This window comes from Carlito syrichta, unplaced genomic scaffold, assembly GCF_000164805.1.
Source record: "Carlito syrichta isolate Samal-C Ts95f unplaced genomic scaffold, Tarsius_syrichta-2.0.1 Scaffold126448, whole genome shotgun sequence".
Lineage (NCBI taxonomy): Eukaryota > Metazoa > Chordata > Mammalia > Primates > Tarsiidae > Carlito > Carlito syrichta.
Window position 1 is genome coordinate 1,147,700 of NW_007070544.1, and position 8,462 is coordinate 1,156,161.

Here is an 8,462-nt window from a genome sequence, read left to right on the forward strand (position 1 = left end):
ACTCCAACTCAAAAAAAAAAAAAAAGAATTACCTCTACACATAATTTTTGGGAAAGTGTAGGTTCCTAGGCTATGACTGTAAGAGATTCATATTTATAGCATTTCAGGTAGCCCAAGAATCTGCATTTTATCAAGTGATCTAGAAGATATGAAGCTGCTGTTTTCTGGATCATATTTGAAAAATCTTATCTTAGAGAGACTTTCTTTTTAAGTCTCCAGAGGTACTAGCTAGAAGTACCCAATCAAGGCTCTGGATATTGGTGGAGGTGAAGATAGGAAGAAGGAAATTAAGTCATATGCTCCTTCCCAAACCAATCACTCTTGGCAAAACAGTTTTTATGGATTGGATTGTGTCCCACCTCCAAGTCATATGCTGAAGTCCTACCCCACAATACCTCAGACTGTAACTATATTTGGAGATAAGACCTGTAACAAGGTGATTAACTTAAAACAAGGCCAATCTGACTGGTGTCCTTATAAGAAGAGGGCATTTGAACACACAAAGAGACACCAGGAGTATATGCATGCACAGAGAAAAGACCACATGAGGACACAGCAAGTAGGTGACTGTCCACAAGCCGAAGTCCTCACTTTGACACTTTGATCTTGGATTTCCAGCCTTCAGACTGAGAAAGAATATATTTGTGTTATTTAAGTCACCTTCTCTGTCCTATTTCACTACTGATGCCCTTGTAAACTAATAAATCAGCTCTTCTCACCGGCCTCAGAGTTGACTCTGAGGAGCCTGCAGGACTTGGTATGAAATGTGTTATCACAATAAAGTTCTTTCCACTTTCTCACCTAGGAGACCTAGAAATCAGAGCCACAAAATGTGCTTGTGTTCCTTTGCAGACAAATGGTGGGCTTGTGGGAGACAGGAACTGGAAATCAGCTCCTCAACCACTGAGCTAATACAATTGTGTGGATGAAGATCTGCTCATAATCTCTCACTCTTGTGTGAATGAGGGAAGAGAGCAGACAAGAGGTTCGACTCTCTGATGTCAGAAGCAGGCTCAGCTTGATAAAGTTCATTCATCAGCAGTTACATGTGTCAGCTTGTATGGTTGATCCAGTTGAAATCCTTCAAGGATTGCACAGGCACCAATGATGTCCTGCAATAACATACTCCACTGTGAGGTGAAGTCCATAGGCTTACTCAAAAATTTTATTGTCAAAGTTAAGAGCTCTAATCCTTTTTCTATTTACTTAGAAATATGCTGCTGTACTTCAATGAAATCTGATAACATTTTGGCTGATAATATGAAAGTCATTGAATAATATTAACTTAATGAGATTAATTGCCTGCTGTAATTACCTAGACATTGCTTCATCCTTATCTTCCTTCTGTTCTTTCAGCTCTTTTCTTCCAGTGTGTTTCCCCATGGGTGGTACAGTCCAGATTGCAGTACACTTAGCAAATGGGAGAGAGAAAGCAACCATGCAGACATTCATCACTCTAGAGATATCTGTCTGTCCTCCTTGCTTTTCTTTATACACCCTTGGGCTCTTGTACCTCACCTCCAAGGGATCCATGTCACCACTGGGAGAGAAATAGGTTTCCAAGCATAACTGGGAATGAAGAGAAAACTGGCCTGCCTGGAATGGAAGTGAATGAGGAAGGAAACTACAGCTATGTAGAGAAAAGAGGGACAGTTAGAGAATGGGAAACAGACAAGGAGGAGACGTTTCATCAGAGGGGAAGAGAAGGAGGAAAGAAGAGCTTCTGTTAAACCCAAAATTCAAAATCCGAGAGACTGCCAAAGAGCCCGCTCTGATGCAAACACACAAGGGTCTTTATTCAGGCTCAAGTCTGGGCTCACATACGAAACCAGCTGTGGCTTCAGGGACAAGAGCCCCGATCCAGTATGGCAATCAGTTTTTATGCACAATTACAGAGGGAGGGGAAAGAACGTTAAACTTGATTTTACATGATTGGGTAATTTTTCCTAATGGGTATGGGAACACTTGGTATTGGTAGGTGCCTTTCGTGGGCTGTAACCTGACTGCCCATGATTGACAGAAACCCACTTAACGGGCAGAGTGGAATGTCAGATAAGTTAGGTTTATACAGTCACTGCATATAAAGTAATTCGAGCAAGCAGGCAGGAGGTTACATTAGCCATTAAGTCTGCTGATCCACCCCGAGGAAGGCTTAGAAGGGCTTGTTTGCTTAACATTTACATAACAAAACATGGTCATTATGGGACAACAAAAGCCAAACTTAACAAAGTTTTAAATATGAATGCTGCAAACACATACAGTGAATGTGGGGTAAAAATTCATATAGTACTAGTTCTGGGAATTTATAAAATATCGCAAACATCTTATAGCAAGGTGGTTTTTGTAAAAGTCTTTGATTCCCTCAGGTTTACATAGCCACTGTGTATAAATTAACACTGGCATGGAAGCCGGTGATTTAAATCAACATAAAGCCCACCTAGAGAGCCGCTAGCGCCTCAGAGTCTACTGCGATAGCAAAGGAATGTCCGAAAGGGGCTTATCGCTTTGACATTTACATCCCGTTGTAAAAGCAGAAGTCAGCATGGCAATTGGGACTGACAATGTTTAACCCAAGAGTTCTAAATACAAACACTACTTAAGACATTATATAACTACACAATCAGCCACTACCCAGCACCCGACATGTGCCTAATTCTACGGAGTCTGAGGTAGGATTTAAAGTACTAAGATTTCATAAAGTACAATGAACATGAGGTAGGAATACATAAAATATAGTGAACTAAACACTACTTTTACAACAAGTATGGCTTTTTAAGTTTCTTGATTTCTTGGGTCTCTCACTTCATGGGTTGAATTGTGTCTCCCAAAACATGTTGAAGTCTTGACCTCCAGCACCTGTAAACATGCTCCTACTTGGAGATGGGGCCTTCGCAGATGGAATTAGGTTAAAATGAAGCCATACTGGATCAGGGTGAGCCCTAATCCAATACAACTGGTGTCCTCATATGAAGAGGAAAATTTGAACATAGACACACACAGAAGGAAAATCATGTAAAGATGAAGGCAGAGGTTGAAGTGATGCTGCCACAAGCCAAGAAATGCCAGAGGCCACCACAAGCTGGAAGAGGCAAAGTAGAAGCCTCCTTGAAAAGCTTAGAACAACCCTGCCAACACCTTGATTTCAGACTTCAGCCCTCCAGAACCAAGAGAGACCTCCAGGACTGACAAGTTTCTATTGTTTTAAGGCTTCCAGTGGTGGAACTTTGTCATGGCAGCCCTAGCAAACTAACCAGAAAAGAGTGTGTAGAGCACAAGGAAGTTTCCTGAAGGCAGCATACTTCTACACTGCCTGACCCATGGGTAGCACTTAGTAAACACGCATGGATACTAGTCTAGGATAATAGATTAGATGACAATTACTACCATGTATGTAAGATGCTGAGAACAAAAGTGAAAGAGGAAATAAAGTGTGAACCAATGTCCTATCATATATCTTTTACTTTTACTTTTTTCCTCATTGGCTAGCTCAGGGCCTTGCAGAAAACAAAGTCTTAACAAATGTGTTGATGAATTGATTAGGTCATTCCCATAGTTATCTAACACTTATTTATGGACTCAGGTGTACAGTTTTGAGGCTGATAATTTGTTTTTTGGAATTAGAACACAACTGGCCTGAAAAAAGGAGGGAGCATCCCATCAGTGACAGTTTTCTCTCTTTGTGGTTTGCCAAGGAATGAGGGGGAGGACAAGGAGGCAGAATGAGAAAGAGAAGGGGAAAGGAAGTGACAGAGTAGGCAGCTTAGGGTAGAGAAATATCAGGGCTGTAAGAAGCTGCGGGAAAAGTCAGAAACCAAAGGAAACCCTTCCCAACCTGCCCCAATTTCAAGGTTACTAGAAATTTTTTTTTAAACTGTTAGAATCATTCTCACCCTACATTCCTGATGCAGTCTGCTCAGGATGTTTGTAGATGGGAGCTAACCACCAGGGCAGGAACTAGCTTGAAGACCCCTTGGAGCATGCACATCAATAGCCAAGATTAACCTAAGATAACTATGATTGACTTTTGCCTTCATTAAAAGCACATTAGCATACTAAATGACACATTATCCAGCACCATGATGGTTCTGACACTGCACATTTATAGTTATAAACTGGTTGGCACCCAATTCCAGGAATTGCCCATGCATTTCTTAGAAAAATCCACCCCTTTAATAGAACATTCCACCCCATCATTATTATAGTTCACAAAAACCACAAGCCAAAGACTCTTGGTATGAGACTTCGTTGTGCTCACCTGCACTTTGCCTTAAAGTGGGTACTATTCTGTTGTTCTTACTTTTTTTTTTTTTTTTTTTGAGTTGGAGTCTCACTCTGTTGCCTAGACTGGAGTGCAGTGGCCGCTCCCAGCCACCACAGCCTCGACCAGCTGGCTCCAGCGATCCTTCCGCCTCAAGTTTCCAAGTAGCCGGAATTACAGGCATGCGCTACCATGCCCGGCTGATTTTTTTTTAATTTATTGTAGAGATGAGGGCTCGCTGCCCAGGCGGGTCTCAAACCCGTGGGCTCAGGCAATTCACTCACCTCAGCCTCCCAAAGGCATGGGATTACAGGCTGAGCCACCGAGCCCGGCTGTTCTTACTTTTAATAAATTTGCTGTCTTGCTACTTTCGACTTGCTCTGAAATTCTTTTCTGTGGTAAAATCAATGACCTGGAACAGAACACTGGTGTAACAGACAGAATTTCCATAACAGAAAGAAAACAAGAAGAAAGAGAAATTGTTTCCACTATGAATGCAGGAGAAGTGGTGAGTGTATGTCACACATGGCTCACGGGTAGAGAAAATTCCACTCACCACAATTCTGTTGAGAAAACAGACTTTACTTGTAAGGATGCCTACCTGAGGACCTGCCCACCGAGAACCTGTGTCAGCAAGCACAAAGTTCTCAGAGTAGGGGAAGATATTTTAAATGAGGCCAGAGGAAGAATTTGGCTAGTTTGGCTCTGGAAAGGTAAAGAAGTGATGGTGGTTGTAGGGAGAGTTGGTAGAGGTAGGGAGAAGGATGGCTGAGAACCCAACAAAAGAAGGAGCTGTAGGGAGTAGATAAAGGATAAACTCAGTGGTGTGTCAGTTAGAGTTTCCCTACAATACAATTCACCCTAAGTCTGAGCTCACCTGGCTGTTTCTTTTGCCCTGCAGGATGAGAGCTGGATCCAAAGACATCTAGGAGCTCAGCTGAAATCTTTCTGGTCAAATCCACAAGTACATTTACTGTATTTTCTACTTACCACATTATCACAGGCAGTTACAGCTGCAACATCTGTGTACTCATGTAGCAGGAAGACAGAAAGATCGTGACACCAAGACTATTATAGGAAGTGGCAACTTTATTATGCCGATGGACTTGGCGGGCTTGACCGGCTAATGCTTCCAGGTCAAGCCCCACAGAACAGAAGAAGAGGGGTCTTACCTACCTTTGTTTAGGTAAGAGAGGGGGGTCATGTTGAGCAATTACACATCTTCTCTGGGATTTACAAGGTTGTAAATTTCCAGGTTTCCAAAGAAAAAATGGTTTCCAGGAAATGCAAGGTATAAACCATCAACTTCAAAAGAGGGGTTTTGGATAAGTCTATGAATTAGTTACTCTTTTGCATTTCCATGAGAGCCCTCAGTCTTTGGCCATTAGGTTTTTTCAAACAAAACCGGCCTGGCAGGTCTTTAAAGCTTGCAGCTTGACTTTCAAAAAGAAATACCTTTAACTGCTATCAGCTCCCTTTCTGCCACAGGGTTAGTGGGAGACGATTTGTCATCCCAGGTGAGTACCATGGGGCCAACTGCTGACCCTGAAGCAGTTACTCATGAGTTTCTGCTTTCATTCACTCAATCATATAAGAAATATATTTGAGCATTTGCTATATTCTGCCACACTCAGATGGATGAAACATTTAAGAAGGTTTGCTTACATGGCTTAGAGTGGATGCTGGCAGTTGGTTGGGAGCTTGGGTGGGTACCTGTCATCTAGAGCTCTTCGTCTTGGTGGCCAGATTTCAAGAAGGAGCATCCCAAGGATATGTATTTTTAAGAGAGAAACAGGAGAAGCTGTCAGTTCTCAAACAAACTGTCACAGATCAATTTTCACTGCATTCTACTGGTTAAGCAGCATGAGGCCAGTCTAGGTTCAAGGGGAGAGGAAACAAACTCTGTCTTCTAGTGAGGAGAATGACAAAGAACATGTTGCCATCACTAACAGTAGACAGTTGATTGAGCTTTTAAAAATGAGAATATCTTCTGTAACCATTAAAATTATTTGCTTTGCTGCCAAATAAGCTTCTCTCCAGTATTCCTCAGGAGTATGCATTGTTTAGAAAGGCCTTGCATGAATAGAATTTGTGTTGTTGAAAATCCAAACAAATATTGACTTTTACTTCTGGCTTAATATGGCATAAAGTAAAAACAGTAGATACAAAGAGGATTAAGATGGCCAAAATGAGGCAACTAGAGTGAGTTTCTCATACAGAATAAACCAAGATAGCATTTCCTCAGCACCCAGAGAGAAACTAATCCAGCAGCGTACCCCTTGAGTCTAAAAAGAGTAATTTAAAGGGTAAACTGAGGCAAAGTGGGCCGGTGCCACGGGAATAATGCAAGATGGAGACAGAGAGGAAAGTAGAAGGAATTAAAGTTTATTATTCACCTTTCACAGATGGAGAGGGGGCCAGAACTCAGGCAAGTGTGGCAAGGAAGGCTGGAAACCAGGTATATTCAAGGGCCTTTAAAGCAAGGGGGGCTTAGACCTGGAGGAGGTTTGGGCCAAAAGGAATGTCCAGAGTTGTATTCTTTGGTTTCCATAGCAGTCACATGAATTTAGTATCTTGACATTGCTGGGCATCAATGTCTCATGACCTCAGGCGGTGAACTGGAGGTTGTCATGTTCATCTGATAACAATATAACAATATATCAATAAACGTGCCTCTGGTCATATGCTGGAGATCATCACCAGCAGTCAATAACAATGTATCAATACGAATACCTAAAAGATAAATTGTTAGCAAGACTGGACATGTTCAAGGGATTCTGTGTAATCACCGGTTTCTAAAACTAAAGTATTTTTCCTATAAATGATTATAGGGTAGAAAGACGTGTGGACCGTGCAAGCGGTGCAGCAAGGGAATGTCAAGGGGTGAGGCCCAAGCAAAATGGCTGTGCTGATTCGAAATGGCTATGTTATGTCCTAAATCTCTAAGGTTCCCTTCTTCCAGTGATAATAACCACTTAGAGCAAAGAAGAAGAAGAAAATTCACCAACCTGGGCAGGAACTGACTGGACTCCAGCCTGGTCATGGTCCACCATAGCCTCCAGATGGGTGAGGGGAATTCGGGAGTTCTGTGCCCCTGCCATGGACCTGTAGGGCCCCCTGAGCCTTGTGGGACCCCAGTTTCTCACAGGAAACTGCCGTCCTCACAGCCATGTTCTGCCACGGGTTGGTGCAAGAAAAAAGCCTTGAGCAGCACCAACTGCCATTTTCCAGGAATTCAATCCTCAAGATGGAACAGCTGCTTTCCAGCTGGCCTGGGAAGGAACAGGCACCAAGGGCAAACTCCATGGCTTCAGACAGTTCCTGACTGGGCAGGTTGCCTGAGAACACCTGAGGTCCTGAGACAGCTGCACTTTGACAATCAGGTAGCAGATTGCCTAGGGCCAAGGCGGGAGCTGAGTGGGACGTGTTGCCATAGCAATCTCTCACTCCCCTTAGGAACTCTTCTGTGCCTGTTCCACACAATAGCATTACCCAAGTGGCATGGGACTTCCTCCTAATTCTCGCTGGGGCAGTTAATAGTTGCTCTCTTGCAGGGTGCTAGTCTGGACATGGATGAAAAATTCTCCAAAAAGACAGACACATTAAAAACAACAACAACAAAACCCTGAAATTCTGGCAATGAAAGACACATTTAGGGAAGTACAGCATATGACCACGAGGCACGTTTATTGATATATTGTTATATTGTTATCAGACGAACATGACAACCTCCAGTTCACCGCCTGAGGTCATGAGACATTGATGCCCAGCAATGTCAAGAAAACAAGGTTTTTAAATTAATCCAATCAAACAGTAAAGAAGAAAAATCAAGAGAATGGAACAAAGTTTCCAAGAAATGTGAGATTATGTAAAATATACAAACCAAAGAATCTTAGGTGTTCCAGAAGAAGAAGAGAAAGCAACAGGTTTGGAAAACCTATTTGAAAGATTAATGGAGGAAAACTTCCCTGGCCTTGCAGAGATCTAAACATCCAGATACAAGAAACACACACAAAAAACCCCGGGAGTTTCATTGCAAAAAGGTCATCCCCAAGGCATGTAATCATTCAGTTATACAAAGTTTATATGAAGGAAAGAATTTTAAAGGAAATGAGATAAAAGAATCAAATAACTTACAAAGGTAAACCTATCAGACTAACAGCAGACTTCTCAGAAGAAACTCTACAAGCCAGAATTGGAACCC